Here is a 20,054-nt window from a genome sequence, read left to right as displayed (position 1 = left end):
TCAAATATCAGAGGCATGAGCTCACACTCTAGCTGACAGGAAGTAAAGGGTGATAATGTCTATTCTTGGAAGTAAAGTCTTATCTCTCACTCATGTTGGAATTCCCCCAATTATGAAAAAATATCTGGATGTTCATTTCAGGTCAGATTCTCCACATAGCAGGTTTTGAGATAAAGATTTGCTTAACTGGATTTTAGTGCACACGGACCAAACATTGCGGGAGGAAACGTTCAAATTTGAAGTGTCTTTCAGCACACCCAGATGTCTAGAATTACTTAGAAATATCTGGTATGTTTCTTATCTGGTTTCGTTTGTTTGTTTGTTTGTTTGTTGTTTTGGATATTTCTTATTTGTAACCATAATAACAAATGAACTATGAAAAAAGCCAGAATGCCTCTACATATTTTCCTAGAAACTAAAAAATAAGTATAAATGTGGGAAATATATTATCTAGCATGAAAACTTTTAACTAGGTGAACAAAGTTAGGCAACAGACTGAGCAGCTGTTTGACTTGACTTTTAGTTGCCATGGCGACTTTTAGTCAGGACACAATCCTGAACCATTTAAGCTGGGTGACCAATTGAGGTCACTGTATTCTAATTAAGCATTCCTCTTTGAAACAGATGACAGATGCTTTATGAATATTTTTCCTACATATCCTTAATACGCAAAGTTGATGTGCTTTCTTAATTTTGCAATTCAGTTATTTAAATCGTATGCTTTCTTTTGTTGATTAATAGCCCTTGTTTGTGCATTGGAAATGCCATTATCCAAATGTTAACAATGTGAGTTATATCTAATATTTTTAAAGTTTGAAATATGTAACTAAAAAGTACGATGATTGACAAAAGATGACATAGCAGGTTATGTGTATGTGTATCTCTGTATGTGTATACTTGAAATTCAGTGCTTTAAAATAGTTGCTATTTTTGAAATAGATAAACTATAAAGAATCATGAACTTATTGATCACCATCAAGATTGTTATAATATCCTTGCAGTTGTACCTTAAATTCTGTGTCATCCAGTCTCTGTTAAGCAAGTTGGTCTTTATGGAATCATTGACAGGTCATTCTTAGCTTAGCAGATTCTGTTTTCCCTATGCATTGTACTTTAGCAAATCATACTGTACTCATTATATTAGTATAAATTTGGAATTAAGTAATCATAAAAATAATCCAGTTAGGACCATTGTTTTTGTGGGATTCTTTTGGTGCCTTCACTCTCAGATAAATAATGATCTACTGAGAACATTATTCAAATTCAAATGAGACTTTTTGTGTCTGTTTTTCCTTTATGTCGTTAATATGTCTATGTTATCTGTCAATCATATGTAAGCTGCTTGATGGCAGGAGCCCGGATTTTTGTACCTGCATAGCCCATGCAAGATCTAAGTCAAGTTCACATTTGGTCAGGTCTGTGGTGGCATGGGGCGATCAACCCTGCGGTGTGCAAACATTAACAAGAGACTGTCCTGGGCCCCCTGGCTCAAAGAAATGAAAAGGAAGAATGAGCTAGTCAGGAAACAAAACTAGAGGCAGGAAGAACAGTGGTCCTGAACTACATTGAGTCAGTGGTGGATTTAGGAAACCTATTGAGGAGAAGTGAAAAGGACAGACACTGGAAGCCAAAGTGGGCTCAATTGAGAAGGGACAGCGGAGGAAATGCTGGGCCTGGACAGAGCCAGAGAGTACATGAGAACCACTCTGGACTAGATAGAAGATGATGACAGGCATGAGGGTCAGGACCAAAGTTCATTAAAGTGGTTGTGGTGGAAGGCTGGGATTCTAAAGAAGGAGGACCAAATCTGGAGTGAAGGAGCGAGGAGAGAAAGAGAAGTGGGAATGAGGAGTGAAAGAGAAGTGGGAGTGAATGTGACGAGGGGCCAGAAGAAAGACATCTGGGTTCTGTTCCAGCTGCACTTATTCCTGGTCATCCCGTGAGTCTGGCCTGCTTCTGACAGATGCACATAATCAAATATAGTTTATGTAGCTGTCTCTGGACTTTGTTTGCCCTCACTTGCTCTCTTTTTTTCTCTCTAGCTCTCTCACTTTTGCTCTTGCTCTCTCTCGTACCATGAGACCACAAAATGCAATTAATAGGCAATTCAAGTTATTACTATCATAGATATTAAAACCAAGAAAATGACACTTCTAAGTTCAGCAAACTACATGAAAAACAGTAGCACGAATAAAGGAGACCCGGCATGGTCCAGGATGGTAACCAAGAAAAATGGAGAAATGGTGAGGGCAATTTGGAGATGGCCAGTGAAATGACAGCTGAACTTATTACAAGCCAGACAGCAGTCTGGAGTCTCTCTTCACGGTAGTTCTAATTTTGAAACAGTGATAGAAGGCAGATATTATTATTTTGCTTTTAAAATAAGGAAACTGAGGCTCAGAAAAGTGAAGTAACTTGCCCAACGTCACACAGCTCAGTGACAAAACCAGTATTCATATCTGGGTCCCTTTGACTCAAATCTGGGCCTCTTTCTGCTTCTTTCTGAGGAAATTCTCTATTTTGAGAAGATCTAGTTGCTTCTGGATTCCTCAGAGCCATGTCTTTCCTGGTGACCTTTTTCCTGATATTGATGAAAGGAACAGTTATCAGTGGAGTCTTACAGATTTACTCATGGGCATTCTGTGCTATCCCCCAGAGCCTTTGTTTCTTGACACATTCTCATCTCCCACTTACCTTGATGTTACAAATGGAATAGCACAAATGAATAAAACAGTTTTGATAGAAAATAATGTGATTCAAACCACTTATGTAACTGGTCTTGAATGCATGGTCTGCTGCTTCCTCACTGGAGCTAGATTTAATTCTTAATTCAGCCACAGAAGGCAAACTTGAGTACATCACTATTCTCTGTGCCTCTGGCCACTGCTTTCTGCAGGAAGGACATTTATAGAAACTAGAGGGATGAGGAAACTGCATCTAAACTCCCTGTGTTGGCGGGATCAGCAGTTGTAAGCCGCTAGGAAATTGCCAAGTACTGTTGAAATTTCCGTGCCTGATCCAAGATGTTGTTTACGCACGAGGCCCAAAACTTTCCGGTCTCAGGAAATACAAATGATCCTTGGCTGAAGTCAATATACCAAAAAACCTTAAGAAGTTATTCAGAAATTAATTCTGAAAGCCTCCCATGGTCATACAAGGCAAGTCAAATACTGACATTGTATGTGGAAGATAAGAGTGCAATTAAACATTCATGATGGATCCAAATTTTATCTGGTCTACTTCCAGATGGTGCTGTCTGGGAGTGTGTGCTTCCCTATGAAAGGAGCTCAGTCAGAAGTTGCTTGGGATTCTGTGACTTTCTGCTGGCCTTTGAAGGCTTGGTATCATTAGTCATCATGGGATGATTTGTTTACCTTTTAGTCATATCTGATTAGGATACATTCATTCATTCATTGAACAAATATTAGCTGAGCCTCTACTATGTGCCAGATTCAGTGTAGGAACTGAGGACACAATGCTAAGCAGAAACAAGCACACTTCTTATATTCAAGGAGCTTATAGTCTAATAAAGGAGAAAGATAAATAAAATCACAGAAATACATAACTTCTAACTGTGAGTAATTTGGAGAAAATGATAGCCAGGTTTTCAGAATGCATAGCATGGATTGAATCTAGTCTGCAGTGTTAGGGTAAATGTCCTTGAGAATTGATGTTTGAACTGAGATTTGGAAAGCATGGACCACGGCTTGAACCTTGGGGACTGACGATGAATTAAGACTAGGATTTGACAAGTCCCTGGAAGTGTGCAGACACTAACATCTGAGTAGTCAGCAGAAAGCTTGCTTGGTTTTAGCTCTTAAGATGGTGCCATATTTCAGCAAAGGAGGAGCCCATGCTTGTGCAGACACAGCCTCATCCAAGTGTGATCCATATCCTCTCTCCAGATCATCCTTGATACCTGGTTTGGTTTGCCTTAGCCGTAACCCATTTCTCCTATATGTTTTACAACATCAGAGTCAATTGATCAGCTCCCTCTTGAAAGTCTTGTGGTCCATTACTAACTACTGAGCTGATTCTACCATTTGCTTTCTTCCTTTCCTGCTTTCTTACCCTCTATCCACCATTCTGTCCCCATTCATTACTGCATTTCTTCCAATTTTCTCTCTTTCTTTGATTGTTATATATACATTATAACTTCTGTTATAACTTATACATAAGTTGTATATACATTATAAATTATACACAAGTTCCAAGACTTCTAGACTGTAACTGTGACCACTGGAAATAGAGACAAATGCAATTCCTGTGTCATGCGCTCCTAGGTACAGTGAACAATGCACACAGGCATCTTTCTATGTGATCTTCCCCCACCATATAGCGAAACCTAGGTGGAGTTGAATCACCTTTATGATGAAATTTGCCCAAATCTATCCTCCTGTGGATTATCTTTACCTGGGAAATGTGTGCGCTAAGAGCTTTTAATAAAGGAACTGTAGTTCTCTTCCTTTATTGTGTTTCACCGAGGCTGCAAGAGGTGTGACACATAAGCTGAAAGTAAATTTAATAGGAAACTGAGGTTTTGTTTCCCTAGCAACGTTAATTCAGCCTTCTTACAAATGGAAACAACACTGGAGGCCTTTGTTTCTGCATTCCCAGCTCTACAGGGCAATGTGACATGCTGAGCACTCTGGAAACAGTGCGGTATAATAGAATTCTGCAGCATTTACTTTAGAATTTTCTCCCACTGAATTTCATACAACCTTGTGGGCATTCTGCTGGAGCTGATATTCATCCTGTTTGCTGAAAAAAAATGAGGACAGAGGAATATTCAGTGTTGTGACTTAGTACATCAGGACATGCATTGTCAGCAGGGCAGGGCACATTATGCAAGGGCAGGAGGAGGAGTTTGGGGATTCAGGACCAATCATGGCTAGAAGGATCTCCCTGCTGTTCAAGGTCAAAGTGGACAATGATCCAGTAGCTCAGATATTCAGAGCTGGAGCACTGGTGTGTAGGAAGAGTAAACATACCACACACATGGCCACTTGTTCTTACCTTTCATATGTATCTTGAATATTTTATACACAGTAGAACAAGTTTTAATAAAAGTCCTAAAGATATAGTAATCCACATTTATCCAATTGAATAATTTGCATTAAAAAGGCGCTGGTGAAATTTGGTCCATTTTCAGCATCTAGGAGATTTCATGGGCATATTTCTGGGAGTCTGGGAGGCTTTATATTGTCATGGTAGATGTCCAGGGTTCTAGTGACAGACTGCCAAGATTTAAATGTTGGCTCCACCACTTACTAGCTGTGAGCTCTGGGGAAGCCCCTAACTTTTCTGGACCTCCGTTTTCTCATCCATAAAATGGTCACAATAGTACTGTAGGGTTGTAGAGCTGGTTAAATGGAGACATCTATTTAAAGCACTAATAATGCCTAGAGCCTTGTAGTAAGTGCTTAGTATGAGGTAGACATGGAACTGCCACACACTCCCACCTATTTGCGGCAGGAAGGGAGCACTTGCCAGATCTTCTTGAGCCCTTTGGGGAAAATTTCCCTAGAACAGACAAATGTAAAGTTTTTCCCTCACTAATTTCATGATAATTTGTCCCTATTTTGTAGCTGCTTCTCTAACCATGTGGTGGGGCAGGGGCTTGGGTTCATGGAGGATAAGCAAGGGCAGGAAGAGGTGGAGGAGGAAGAAGAAGAGGAGGAGCTGAGAAATCCAGTGGCTTCAGAGCTGCAAACTGGTTGCAACCCGCATGCCTTCTTCCTCTTTTTCAGTGAGGTTTGCCCATTCCCAGTAACTGGAGACGCTGTGAGGGACTATGAGTTGCTTTTATCCCAGATCCCTAAGAGCCAGCTCTGAAACCTAACTCCTCAATGTGAAGTTACTCCCCAGCTATTATGTAGCTCTGCATCCTGCAATAAGAAAACGTGATTAATACAGCAGCCCTGCTCATCCTATGAATCCAGAGATCTGCGTGGGTGTGATGTGAAGGCAGACTCTTTTTCACTCTTAAGGTTAAGCTCAGAAAAAAATAAAAAAAGGACTAACTCTCTGTTTTTCATCTTTCTTAAACATTTACCTTGCAGTTTCAGAAAATTAGAGGGCATAGTATTCACTTAAGACAATGTTAAGACTTCAGACCAAAATCAACTGAAAGAGCAAATGCCACATTTTCTCTTCTTGTTTGTAACTGAGGGTACATGTCACTTTATTGAAGCCCTAATTGTGGGGCATTCCTCCTCCTCCTCCTCATCCTCCTCTTTCTCCTCCCCACTCATATTCTCATGTTCCTGAGAGGTATTAGAGCACATGAGACATTCTGGCCAAATGCATTCTTGGGGAGAAATTGTGTCCTAGATACAGACACTAGGAAGGGCACCCTTTGTTACTTGTGATCTGGCCTGCAGACATCTCCCTGCATTTCCCCTCCACATATCTTTCCCACCTCACTCTTCAAGGGTACGAACCCTTGCAGGATTGCCTCTTATCTCCAGCCCTGGGCTTATGCTGGTGCTTCCACCTGGAGGACTTGTCCTCTTCCTGTACTCTCACCTCAACTTGTATTTTTGCAAACTCATGCTCCTTTAGACCAAAATATGATCTTCCTTGAGACACCTTCCTGACAACCCCCAATACCCTTAAGGCATTCTTTCCTCTGGAATCACTTAGACATTGTTCACATCTCACATTTAGCACTTGTCACATGAAACTCCATTGTATAAAAGTGGTGTGTGTGTGTGTTACTGGTTTCCCCTATACATAATGTTAACCTTAAGGATGGGGGCCAGGTCTTGTTCATCTTTACTTCCCCAATTTCTGGAATAGTTTTTACACAGAGATAGTTAATAAAAGTCCCTTTTATGTATGAAAGAATGAGCAGTGTCCAGCCTCCTCTGCCACCTTCCTGCCAGCTACTGGGCACCCTGGGAGGACACCTCCCTCAAAGCTCCCCTTGTTTCTCCTTTGACCTTCCAATCTTCCCTACTTTCTCACTTTTGGCTCTGCCCCAGTTCTCACAGGGGCTTCCTGAGACTCAAAGCAGATTTCCAAACCCAAAAGAGAGCAGCAGACAGTGCAGGAAGCCCATAGGCCAAGCTAACCATCATCAGCCCTATCATCGACAAAGGTAACTGACTAAAAGATTGGAGGGTCCAAGCATTTTCTTTTTTTAATCCTACCTTCAGTGGAGTCTGGTAGGAGCTGAAGAGAGGAGTGATTCTACAGTGCCAGCTCAGTCCAGTATCAGGTATTATTTTACCTCCTTTAAATCTTTTCTGTGCTGGTTTCATATTTTGTGGGAAGGTCCTGTCAATATTTTCTCATGTATCCTCTTCCACTGCATGTCATTAGTATCCCACAGTCTTGATCAAGCTTGACTTCTTCACATCAAAGGTCAGTTATGTGAAATTCAAATGCCAATATGAATATTTATGGTCAGTAGTAGCTCGTGATTAGGTCCCAGGCTATTAGGTAGGAAGATAATGGTATTATTTGACTGGTGCCTAACTGAAGCTAATTAATTAATTCCCTTGCTCTCTGTTTTTCTCTGGTACTTGTGACATCTTTGTGGAATGAATGTGCTACAGGAAACATGGTTTCTTGATTTCTGGGTTTATAGAAATCTGTGAACTTCAAGGAACTTGTCAATCAACATGTATTTTTTATTATCTGTTTTGACTTTTATGGATACTTTAGATGTCATGAGAGAAGGAAAAGAAGGTTATGTAGCTTTTCCCCTTCTTTTTCTCACTTTTCTCTAAGTAGATAGTGTTATATGACAGGGTCTGAAAGCTACACTCCTCAATGGGCTTGATATGGGCTATAAATATTGGAGGCTGTGTGAAGAGCAAAAGGGTTACATGGATTAAGTGCTAATGTGAGGAGATCTCTTGGTGTCTATTGGCCAAGATAAGGATGATGGCAACAGCTAACACTGACACTTATTATTCTCAGGGTTTCCCAGGTATAGTCTCATCGAATCTAAATTATAAACTATTAGGTCTAGATGATTATTATACCCATTTTACAGATGAAAAAGATGTTGCCGAAGTCACTTATCCAATTTTATGCAGCTTGTGCATGTCAGAGACAGGACTCAACCCTGAGTCTGTAAGATCCCGAGAGCCAGACTCTTCCCAAAGATACTATCCTGAGTTCTGGCTCACGTTGATTCCCTCTCCATTCTCAGGGTTCCTGAGTTCCTCAGGGATAGTTGTGAGCAGTTAGGAGCAGATGAGATTCTAGAAGACCCATATTTACATGAAAGATAAAATAAGGGATAATCATTTCCACAAAAAGGTTCACCATAGTGTCACTTTAAGGAAGAAACTCCCCAGTAACAGACAAAATACCAGTTGTTGTATGTAGATGCACACCACACATCTTTTCTTCAAGCATATAAAACAAAGCAGGATTGGATTTTAGTATTGGCCTGAGACACAGTTTTTTGGTGTTTGGACCCTGAAGTCATGTTGAAATGACTGCTGGGTATATTAGATGTTTTGATTTTCTGAGATAACTCAGTTAAATCATTCTGGAATTCTTACAGGTTTTCCTTTTATACTCTGTATACAAGGGAAGCTTGGACTTTCCAGAACATTTACCTGGGTCTTATTATATTATATATGTAGAGAGAGAGTATTGTATGTATTATTTCTCTTTTTAAAACCAATATATGCCTTGTGATCTTTTCAATAGTGGGACATCAAGTTTTACCTAGTCAAGGAGTTTATTTTTTCTGCATGTCACATTGTGACTTAGTGGCCTAGATTTCGTCTCTTTTATCCCTGTAAGTGGGCGACCAGATTCAGGTTCAAAAGATGATTGTGGAGCCCTACTATGTGCTGGGCACGTCTCCTTATGTTTTCTTATGTTATCTTACAACAACATCATCTTACGGCTGGGATTCTCAGATGGGAACTCTGAGGCTCAGAGGGTTTTTTGCTACTAACACGAAGTGAGATCAGCAGCTGGGATTTTGACTCAAGTTTCAAACCTTACAATAAGAATGGGGCTTGTATGATATCGAAGCTCTGTTCTCTATTTTCTGATGAATTATGTCTCTCCTCCCTAATAAGTCAGTGAATGGTTTATGGTGTCATTTAAAACACAAGTACATGAATAAAAATCAGATTTTACCTTTTTATGCTATTGATGTCTTCAGCATTTATACCTAATGTGATTGACATTGGGTTTCTCATGCCCATTAGTTGAGTTTGGCAATTATGAGCCAGTTGCTTAGTTTCCAGCAGAGACAGAATTTGGAGGTGGAAGGCTGAGCTCCTCAATGCCTTCTATCCCTGTCATTATCCCTCTGAGTGATTGCTTTGTGTCCTTTGGAGGTAGAAAACAATAACCAAATTGCTGCAAGCTATTTGTGAAAAAGATGGTGGGAGTTTTTAAAGGTTAATTTTTAACATTTATGTTTTGAAAAGAGCACATGTAATAAGATCATCTAAAACTGGGGTCCATGTTAAACTGAAATGAAAATCTGTCCAACCGGATCATAGTTTTTTTAGAATCATGTCAAAACTCTTCCTATCTCTCTTCTTTTGAGAGCCCCCAGGATTTACAGTGCTGTTGGCAACTGCCCCAGCAGTGGGTGCTGAGGGAGGGGCCAGGATCAGGAATGTCAGAGCAGGCTCCTTCCAGGGCTGCCTCCTGGGCCACCAGCATTCCAGGCAAGGCCTCCTTTCAACATCAGGGGCAATCTGATATGATGTTTGGAAAACAATATAATAAAATGAGCAAATGAACAGCACTTCTCTTTTGTAAGAGTTGCAGGGTGACATTGCCTTTCGCCCATAAACTCGATTTGCCCATAAACTTGAATGCAGTTTTGATGAGTTTGTTTGATTAATTAATGAGGCATATTAATGAAGCCAGATTCATGCATTTGATTCCTATATGGACCACTTAGCTTTTTTTCCCCCACTATGTTGACTGATTGCACTTTTAAATCTTGCCAATCCACGGTCTTGATCACAGGCTGGCCAGTTGCCAGGCTCCTGGAAGGTACTTGCTGTTCCCTCTCTCTCACTGGTAAAGTGACACAGTGGGGGTGGGACTCTCTCTGAATATGAAGAGTGTGTATCTTCAGAAGCAGTTTCAATGGTACTCTAAATCCCTGTGAAATAGACTGAAATTGTCATCCTAGCTGAAATGTAGGAAGTGTGTGATGTTCTATGCCTATACCCCCATCAGTAATTGCACACATAATCTTGAGATTGCATGGACTGCACAGACTGCCTCTATTTTTTATGGAACCCTACCGCTTGTGGGGGGAGTCTTGAGGTAGGGGGGCATTGGACTTTAAGAGCACAGGCACTGTTTGGCAATGAAGTGTCTTGGTTTGAATTTTGGCCGCACCTCTTCGTTAGCTATTAAAACTTGAGCATCTCTTAACTCGTTTAATACCTCATATTCTTCATCTAGAAGATGGGCACAGGCCAGGTGTGGTGGCTCACACTTGTAATCCCAGCACTTTGGGAGGCCGAGGTGGGTGGATCACCTGAGGTCAGGAGTTTGAGACCAGCCTGGCCAACATAGTGAAAATATAAAATTTAGCAGGGCATGGTGGCGGGTGCCTGTAATACCAGCTACTCGGGAGGCTGAGGCACGAGAATTGCTTGAACCCAGGAGATGGAGGTTGTGGTGAACTGAGATCATGCTATTGCACTCCAGCCTGGGCAGCAGAGTGAGACTCTGTCTAAAAAAAAGAAGATGGGCATAATAAATTTTCAGCCTCATGAGGTTGTTTTAAGGACAAAATAGGATAATCCATGTAAAAGCACTTAGTACAGTGCTTTTAAATAATAAATCTTCAAAAAATGTTAGCAGTGATTAGTATGCTAATTTCCATCTTGTGGAAGGAAAATAAGGATGTAGTAGATGAAATAATTTATAAAATCATCTTCTGGTGCTAGGTCTGGCTTGATAAAATATTAAAATACATTCTGTATAAAGGTTAACTTTCTGCAGTTGAGAGGCAATTGAGATAATTGGTTAAATATCATATTTAATGTATGAGGAACAAACGGAAAAGTCAGATGTGTTAAATTTTCATTTTTATTTTAAATTTTTTGGCAAGAACCTTCACACCAACCGATCTTTGTAGTTTTCTTTGGTAACAGAGCAAATCCAAAGAGGCTTTGGTTCGTAAAGGTCCATTGACCAATGAGAGGCGTGTGGCGAGTCACTTATTCTGAACCAAAGATTTCCCATTGTACAAAAGGGATAAGAAATCTTAGTTCACTGGGTTCTCATGAGGCTTGAGTAGGATAGTTCATATAAAAGGACTTCCTAATCCACAAAATGCTTCAGAAAGTAAAGTATATTATGATTATTAATATATTAGGTGGTTGAAGAGTTAAGGGACAAAGAAGCTCCTTAATTCCTTGAAAACAGTGCAAGGAGGTAATGCCGAAGGCCAATGTAGACCCAGCTCTCCTCTTTTAGATCTGTGTTATTGAGCAACCACTGGACAGATGGCATTGTATTAAGTGAGCTTTCTCTGAATCTTACTGATGACACTTTTCTATTTTGCTCTTTGCCCTCGCTGGTCACATAAGACAGAACTACTCAACTTTTGTCATCCCTTTGGACATCTTGGTCTTTTCATAGGAAAGAAGACTTTCTACTTAAGGAACTGGAATGCATTTATTGATATAGAAATTATGTATCTTGTTGGAAAAAAATCTGTTCTCAGAGAATGTCTCACAAAGAAAACACTGAATCAGATGGTACTATTCCTGCAGATTCATTCATGAAAAACAGTTACCCCTCTAATAGGCAGTGAGGATGAGGGTCCTCAGGGTATTCATTTGTGGTTGTAGGGAAGTTAATGTCACTTAACTTAAGCTGGAAGGTATTTTATGTCCACAGTTAACATCTTTCTTGTTTTTTTTTTTTTTTTTTTTTGAGATGGAGTCTCACTCTGCCGCCCAGGCTAGAGTGCAGTGGCACAATCGTGGCTCACTGCAACCTCTACCTCACAGGTTCAAGAAATTCTCTTGCCTCAGCATCCCAGGTAACTAGGATTACAGGCACACACCACCACACCTGGCTAATTTTTGTATTTTTAGTAGAGATGGAGTTTCAACATGTTGGCCAGGCTAGTCTCAAACTCCTGACCAAGTGATCCACCTGCCTTGACCTCCCAACTTTTCTTGTTTTGAAAATGAGAAAACTGAGGCCTGAAGCATGTTAAATCTCCCACCATAAAAACATATCCAGTTTTATCTCTTGCCATATTTCAGGTTTTATTTCATGTTTAGCCATACAACATTGTTTTCCTTTTAGTCTTTGTAGTGTTCTTTGTACGTTTTTATGTCTGATCCTTTGCGCATGTTATCCCCTATTTTAAACAGTCTATCTCCCCTACCATTCATGTGACTGCACCCTGCTCTATACTGATTGATATTAATAGTACTTCAAATTTTTCCATCTCTCTGTGTCTCATTCACCAGATTGTAAATCTAAAGGGAAGAACAATTTTTACCATTGTATATTATTGCATTCCTTATGCCCTGCCAAGCACCTGGCTCATTTGACATGTTGAATAAGTATTTATAGAATGAAAAAATAAATAAAACTATGCCACTATTTTTATCTTTAAGATTTTAATTTCCTAGTGACATTTTTATAGTCTGCAAGGGCCTAAGATCCATAAGCCTTTGGTGTCAAGATAAAACAATGAAGATTCCCTATTTCAATCTAAGCAAAGACCCAGTCATGGGTAAAACTGCTTTTCTTGTTCAGCTAAGTAACACCTCAAAGATATAATAAAAAATGGAAGAGATTATGGAAAAATGTTGGATTCCTATGGAGAGCCGGTTGTTTATGAGAAGACTTGTCTTTGGGAATAGATCTAGCTACATGAAGGAAATTGAAACCCTCACAGTGGAATATTTATTGGTAAGAATGACTCTCTATGTGTGGAGTAATTATCAGTTGAGGAAGAGGAACTGAAGAAGAAAATTCTTACCTTGAGGGTTTTGGGCACAGGGCTGGGCATTGGTTCAGTTCACCTTGGAAGCCTTCTTTTTATTTGAGGGCACAGCCCTAGGTAGCAGGCAGCCACATATAATTGTTTTTAATACTTCTGTTCCCCTGACTTGAATTGGAATACTCCCAAGGGCAAGGACTTGTCTCAGTCATCTCTTGACCCTTCAGAACTTGCACAGAGTCTGGCATAGAACAGACTTTCAGTAACTGCTTTTGAATGAATTATTGAATAAATGGGAGGTAGACACACTAAATAGTTCAGATGTTTTGGTGTTTGCATGTCCACATGTATACTCTGATGACTCAACACTATAGACAGAATGGCTGGCTACTTGCAAATGGCAGCCTGGGGAGTGAGTCCTTTGTCTAGTGTTCAACAGTGGGGAGGCAATCCATGGTGTCTAGTAAGGTGCTCTAATAAGGCCTGAGCCCCAGTGTTACTTATTAACTGTGTGACCTAAGGCAAGTTGTCTAGCAAACTTGGCCGCTAGTATCTCCATCATTTGAAAGAGCCTATAATATTATTTACGTCTTCGAGTGGTTGTAAGAAATAACTGAATTTACACATGTAAAATGCTTAGCACTGTACTAGTGCATAGTAAGAACACAGGAAATGTTGGTGCAAAAGTAATTACTGTTTTGGACCATGAATTTTAAATCATTATAACGAGGCTCAAGCACATCTTTATTAATCAAAATAGGAACCATTACAATCAACACATTTTTGCCTACAAGAAATAAGTTTGTTTATTCCTGTAGCCTAAAAATTCAAGCCTATAGATTCGGCAAACTCTTGGAAAGCATTTTCTGTATCCTGCTGGTTGTGGAAGTGTTTTTGCTGCAAAAAGTTGTCAAAATGCTTGAAGAAGTGGTAGTTGGTTGGCGAGAGGTCAGGTGAATATGGGAGGTGAGGCAAAACCGCATAGCCCAATTTGTTCAACTTTTGAGGCATTGGTTGTGTAACATGTAGTTGGGCATTGTTGAGGAAAAGAATTGGCCCCTTTTGGTTGAACAATGCTGGTTGCAGGCATTGAAGTTTTTAATGTATCTCATCGATTTGCTGAGCATACTTCTCAGATGTAATGGTTTTGCTGGTATTCAGAAAGCTGTAGTGTATCAGACTGGCAGCAGACCACGAAACAGCGACCAAGACCATTTTTTTGGTGTGAGTTTGGCTTTGGGAAGTGCTTTGGAACTTCCTCTCAGTCCAACAAATGAGCTGGTTGTCACCATTGTCATATAAAATTCACTTTTCATCGCACATCACAATCTGATTGAGAATGGTCCATTGTTGTTACATAGAATAAGAAAAGATGACACTTCAAAGCGATTTTTTTTTTGATTTTCACTCAGCTCATGAGTCACCCACTTATCAAGCTCTTTCATCTTTCCAATTTGCTTCAAATGCCGAATGACTATAGAATGGTCGGCATTGTGTTCTTCAGCAACTTCTCCTGTAGTTTTAAGAGGACCAACTTCAATAAATACTCTCAATTGGTCATTGTCAACTTTTGATGGTTGGCCACTCCGCTCCTTATCCTCAAAGCTCTCCTCTCCTTTGCAAAACTTCTTGAACTATCACTCCACTGTACATTCCTTAGCAACTCCTGGGGCAAATGCGTTGTTGATATTGCAAATTGTTTCCACTGCTTTACGACTCATTTTGAACTCAAATAAGAAAATCACTCAAATTTGCTTTTGGTCTAACATCATTTTGATAGTCTAAAATAAATATAAAATAAACAGCAAGTAATATGTCATTAGCAAAAAAAAAAAAACCCATAAAGCAAGAAATGTGCATTAAAATGATGTATAACACAACCATATTTATTTAAGAATGTATTCCAATATCAAATGGCAAATTCCAACAATGTAGAAAGCACAATTATGTTTGCACCAACCTGATAGCAACAAATGTTAACAACATCCAACAATTTTTGAGCACTACTATATCTGCGTGTTAATGTATATAAGTATGGATGTATATGTATGTATGTATGTATGCATGTGTGTGTTCTCATATCCTCAAAGCAGCCCTGAAAGAAAGGTATTACTAATATTCATGTTTATAGATGAAGAAAGTAACATAGAAATGTTCAATTACCTGTCCAAGTTCATACAAACCGTAAGTGACAGAGCAAAGATCTGAACCTCTGAGTTAGCCATTGTGATCTCTTTGCTTTCTATTGCTTGTTTGCTAGTGTTACTGTTTTAAAAAGGAGTGGAAAGTCTATGGTCAGAGGTACTAATTGCATTAGGTTCTGTATAAGGCAGTTTAGTAACCTAGCCATATCGCCACACAACAGTTTTCCCACTCTAGTGTGACATTTAGCATCTATCTTTATATAATCTAGATAGCCGAGAAGTTTTCTGTTTAATTATTACAGCTATTTCAGCAAGCCACTGAGTTGAAAGTGAATAAAGCCACTAAAAGATATAAAGCTGTCTTTGGCTCAGATTTACCTCACTGGTTACAATCTCAGGGTGACCGTAGGTGATGTCATGCTGCTATGTTTATGCTGCTCACTTTGGGTAAATTTTATCAAAATGTACTTCTTTTAGTGGAAACCAATCTATATGCAGGAATACCTTTTGAATCAGGAAAAGTTTGCATTAATGAAATATTGAGAAAGAGAAAGGAAAAAAGAAATGGTTGGGGAAGTTGTATTTCACTGAGGGAAAACACATGTTTATTTTTAACACACCCAATATTAGCATTGATTAGTGCTGTGGGATCCATCTATTTCTGTTTCTTCTGAAAGTGACCTCCCATTGGAGTCAGTCACTTTATCCCTAGACACAAAGCTTCTCACTTGGAAGCAAGAGTTATCAGCAGAGAAATGGAAGCAAGAGTTATCAGCAGAGAACTCAAATGGAAGCAAGAGTTATCAGCAGAGAACATTTACCATGTGTGTGAAGTGGGTAAACAGCTGGTCAGTCTCCATCTAGGGCTTTTATTTCTCTTTTGGAGCTGAAATCATTGGAAGAGGCCAATATGAACTTCTCTACTACTTTATTTCCCCCGAGCCTGGTCAGCTTCTTCCAAGGATATTACTGGGAGGAAGCTTCTAGGATTTCTGGGTATGTGAAGTTGGGGACTGAATGGGGAGGGAGGAAAGGAACAAAGGGCAGAGAAGTTCAAAAGGTGACAATGCGAGTACCTTTGAGGATAGCTATTCTTAACGCAAGTGTCCACATCAGGCAGTATAGATTCAAGGACCGTGGCTGGGCAGAAACCGTGGGCTTGGTAAAGGATGCACAGGAGGAGTGTGAGGCTAATACTGACTACAGTATTGATCAGATTGAACTTAAAGAATTTAGCTAGTTATATATCAAAACATCTGCCAGATGCAGCCTCACAGCCCCTGCAAGTGGGGTCCTTATACATCAAAGCTCTTAACAGAGATATAGATGATTACTTCCTCTAAGACAACTCTGAGAAAACTGTGACAAGGGAAGGAGGCAATAGCAGAGAAAATGCTAAATATCTTTCTGCAGGCAACCAGTAGGAACTCTGGAGCTCTTGAGCTGTTCAATGAAAGCTCTAATGTGGCACTTCTGCCCAGAGGCCTCAGCACTCGTGGGTCATCACAGCCTTGAGAATAGATGTAACCGTGCCACAGGAGAATAAAAAAAGCTAAATTCAAAAGCACGTCATCAAACCAGTTTGATGAATAATGTTTGCCTACTGCTTGTATGCTTTTGAAAGAAACATAAAATCAAAGGCCAAATTGTTAGGACAGTACACAAAGCAGGTAGCTGGTTAGCGTGGCTTTACAAATTCCAAATCTAAGCTCCTATGTAAAAAGAGCAAGCCGGCTATTGAAAGGACTTTCGCAATTTATTTAGAAAGGATCTCATGTTCTAAGGCAACGACCACATTTTCCTTATTAGAGGTGAGCAAATACCTAAGTTCATGGCCATGAGATCAAATGTAATTAATAGAATGTTAACCCATTTCTGACATTAAATCCTCCAGATACTGAGTGTGAGAAGGAAGTAAAAAAGCCACTTCAGTGAGAGGCTGTGGCTTATAAAACCAAGAAGAAAAACCACCAGCATTTTTGCTTTTTGCTTTAAATTTCTATAACAATGAATAGTATAATATAATTTTTATGGAAGCTGACAGTTTTGAGTATCACAAAGTTAAAAAGAATGGGTATTAGTATGTTCATTTGTAGGTGAAAAAATTGGGACTCAGGCTCAAATTCTCAGAATGAGTGCTACATCTCCTTTTATCCCCTCATATCAAGGCGCATCCTATCATGTTATGATTGCTTCAAATTCTGCTTAATGTGGGAAGAAGCAGACAGGATCTGCCTAAGTTACATCCAAGCTGTCTCCTGGTAGGCTCCCAGATCGTTTGGGGTTATCCTAAAAAGGAGAGGCATGGGTAGTCATAATTCTGGTTTGATGACATGCAGAGGATTGATGATTATACAATAACTAAGAAATGAGCAATGAATGGCACCGTGTTAAGAACTTTCTGTGTATTACCTTCATAATAATCCATGAAATCAGCATTATCATAACACCTATTTTACAGATGGGGGCACTGAGGCACAGATGTGAAGTAACTTGCTGAAGGTCACACGGTAAGTTCAAACCCATCCAGGTCCATATTGGTGGGCCTTAATAGTTAATACTTTGTCATTAACTTTGTTGTCAATGCCATTCCTATGCATTTGAATGCATTTAGAGGAACAATTCATATAGTAGATTGGAGCACCGACTCGGAACCAGGAGGCCTGGGTTTTAGGCCCAATTCTGCTACTGATTAGTATGGTATCCAGATCTCATGTTCCTCATCTGCAAAAATAAGCCTTTATGCTACATAATTTCTATACTTTCTTGAAAATCTAATGGGGTATGTTAGATTAAAGTTTCTGCCTAGTTACGTACTCAAGGGTCTTCATTTTCTAACTAAGGTTTAAAGATATTCTTCTGGCTTCTGCAATTCTGCAAGACTGTTTTAGTTGCCTTTGAAAAACTAAATTTCTAAGAATGATTTTGTAGAGTGCTTGAGCTTTTCAGAGCTCCTAAAAAGGTTCATAACTCATCTTCTCACATTGCTGCTTGTGTTGACCTTGGTATCCACCATCCACAAGCTCTTCAAGGCCATCCTGAAAGGTGGGTAGGAGGCAGCAGATCATTGTAGCAGGCACTGAGAGAGCGACTACCAAACGTCTTCCCTTGGATTGCTTTCAGCAGCTTAAAAATCACTTTCACAGATTGTAGGGATTCATTTATTCCTCACAACACCATTTGAGGTAGGCACTAGCATTCTCATTTTATAGATAAAGAAATTAAAGCCCAGACAACCATATATTTTGTCTAAACTCTAAACATTTATAAATAAAGACCTGAGTTCTAGCCTACATCTCCTGACTCTAAAGCTAAATATATTACCATTGCCTCTTTTAAGGAAGGCTGAGTAGGTAATTGGTAGGGCCCTATAGTGGCAGGTTTGACTCCTCCGCTCTTTATCATCCGTGTGATTTGGGTAAGCCAACTATTTTCTATGTCTCTTCTCTGAAATAGATTAATAATACTTACCTTGAACAATTATTGCAAGGCTCAATGACACATCCAGAATTACCTAGCCGAGTACCAAGCACAAAATAGATGCTCAAAGTCATCATTATTTTCACTTCTCTATGTTTTAAACACTTTCACTTCTAAGGAGTTTACGGTTTTATTGTTGTAGTCTAATTACTACACAAATGAAGAATCTTAAAGATCTCCTATAGAAATAATTTTCTTATCAGTAAAGAGTAAAGAAGAGGACACATTAGAAAAGTGAAAAATTTGTCAGTCAATACATCAGAATAATCTGGGGCTGCAGAGTTTAGGCTTTCTTGCTATTTTTATGCCTCTTTATTCTTTTAGTTTCTATACTTATTTCCCTTTGTTAAACTCAGATTTAAAAAGTTAACTCACAAATGATATGATGTATTAGTCAGGCTGTTCCATTAGGCATGATGCACAGAAAACTAAACTCGAATGGAAAGTCAAGCAATGCAAAATCTCTATTCAGCATATACAACTGTGTCCATAGTGAAACATTCTCCACTTACACTGTAATAACAAAAAGACTGGTATGCTAAAAGAATAAATAAGTCTCCAAGCTAGAATTTTCAATTTTTCATGTTTTTACTAATGTGCATTTATTTTAAAACAGAAAATTTTATTTTGACCACCATCATCATTTTTCAATTCCAGATGTTGGATGCCCTGCTGGTTTCCCCATCTGATTATTGAAATTGATTTTTGGAGTTGAGGAAAAGAAGGCAAATCATCACATATCAACCTATTATGCATGTTACGCTGTTTGCATTATCACATCTAATCCATTTGACACTGCAAAGGAGCAGGTAGTGTTATCTGACTCAAGTCTGTCCTCCAATTCATCTCACCACCTCCAGGATTCCTTTATGCTCTTTGTCAAGAACTCTGGTAGAGCAAAGAAAATGGTGATGTTTGTCATGTTCAAAATCTTATTGACCAAGACAGTCCTCTCTCTCTCTCTCTCTCTCTCTCTCTCTCTCTCTTTTTTCTTTTCTTTTCTTTTTTTTTTTTTTTTTTGAGACAGAATCTCACTCTGTCACCAGGCTGGAGTGCAGTGGTGTAATCTAAGCTCACTGCAACCTCCACCTCCTGGGTTCAAGTGATTCTCTTGCCTCAGCCTTCCAAGTAGCTGGGATTATAGGTGCATGCCACCATGCCCAGCTAATTTTTGTGTTTTTAGTAGAGACAGGGTTTTACCATGTTGGCCAGGATGGTCTTGATCTCTTGATCTCGTGATCTGCCCGCCTCGGCCTCCCAAAATGCTGGGATTACAGGCATGAGCCACCATGCCCAGACGACAATCCTCTCTTAAGGAGAAGAAGGGGTATATATTTACCTAGGGGATTCCCTAGAGGAGGAGAGGCAGAAAGGCATAAGAGGAGTATAGTAAACTGAAATCTTGACATCTAAATCTAAGACCTGGCTCTGTCACTGTACCCCTTTGGAACTTTAGGTAAATTCTTAACTCTTTCTGGGTCTCAATTTTCTCTTTTAATAAGACAAAG

The 20,054-nt window shown here is 39.5% G+C and overlaps 1 long non-coding RNA gene across 1 annotated transcript; it reads left to right on the top strand.

Annotated features, from left to right (window-relative positions):
* Positions 1-23: 23 nt before the first annotated feature.
* LOC105493015 (uncharacterized) lies at positions 24-19,437 on the top strand. The gene is made up of 3 exons (XR_011610910.1): positions 24-288; positions 17,528-17,576; positions 19,204-19,437. It is a non-coding gene; the product is annotated as an uncharacterized lncRNA (long non-coding RNA).
* The last annotated feature ends 617 nt before the right edge of the window (positions 19,438-20,054 follow it).

The sequence above is a fragment of the Macaca nemestrina genome, chromosome 1 (genome assembly GCF_043159975.1).
Source record: "Macaca nemestrina isolate mMacNem1 chromosome 1, mMacNem.hap1, whole genome shotgun sequence".
Lineage (NCBI taxonomy): Eukaryota > Metazoa > Chordata > Mammalia > Primates > Cercopithecidae > Macaca > Macaca nemestrina.
This window is presented reverse-complemented; position numbering and strand designations above follow the sequence as displayed.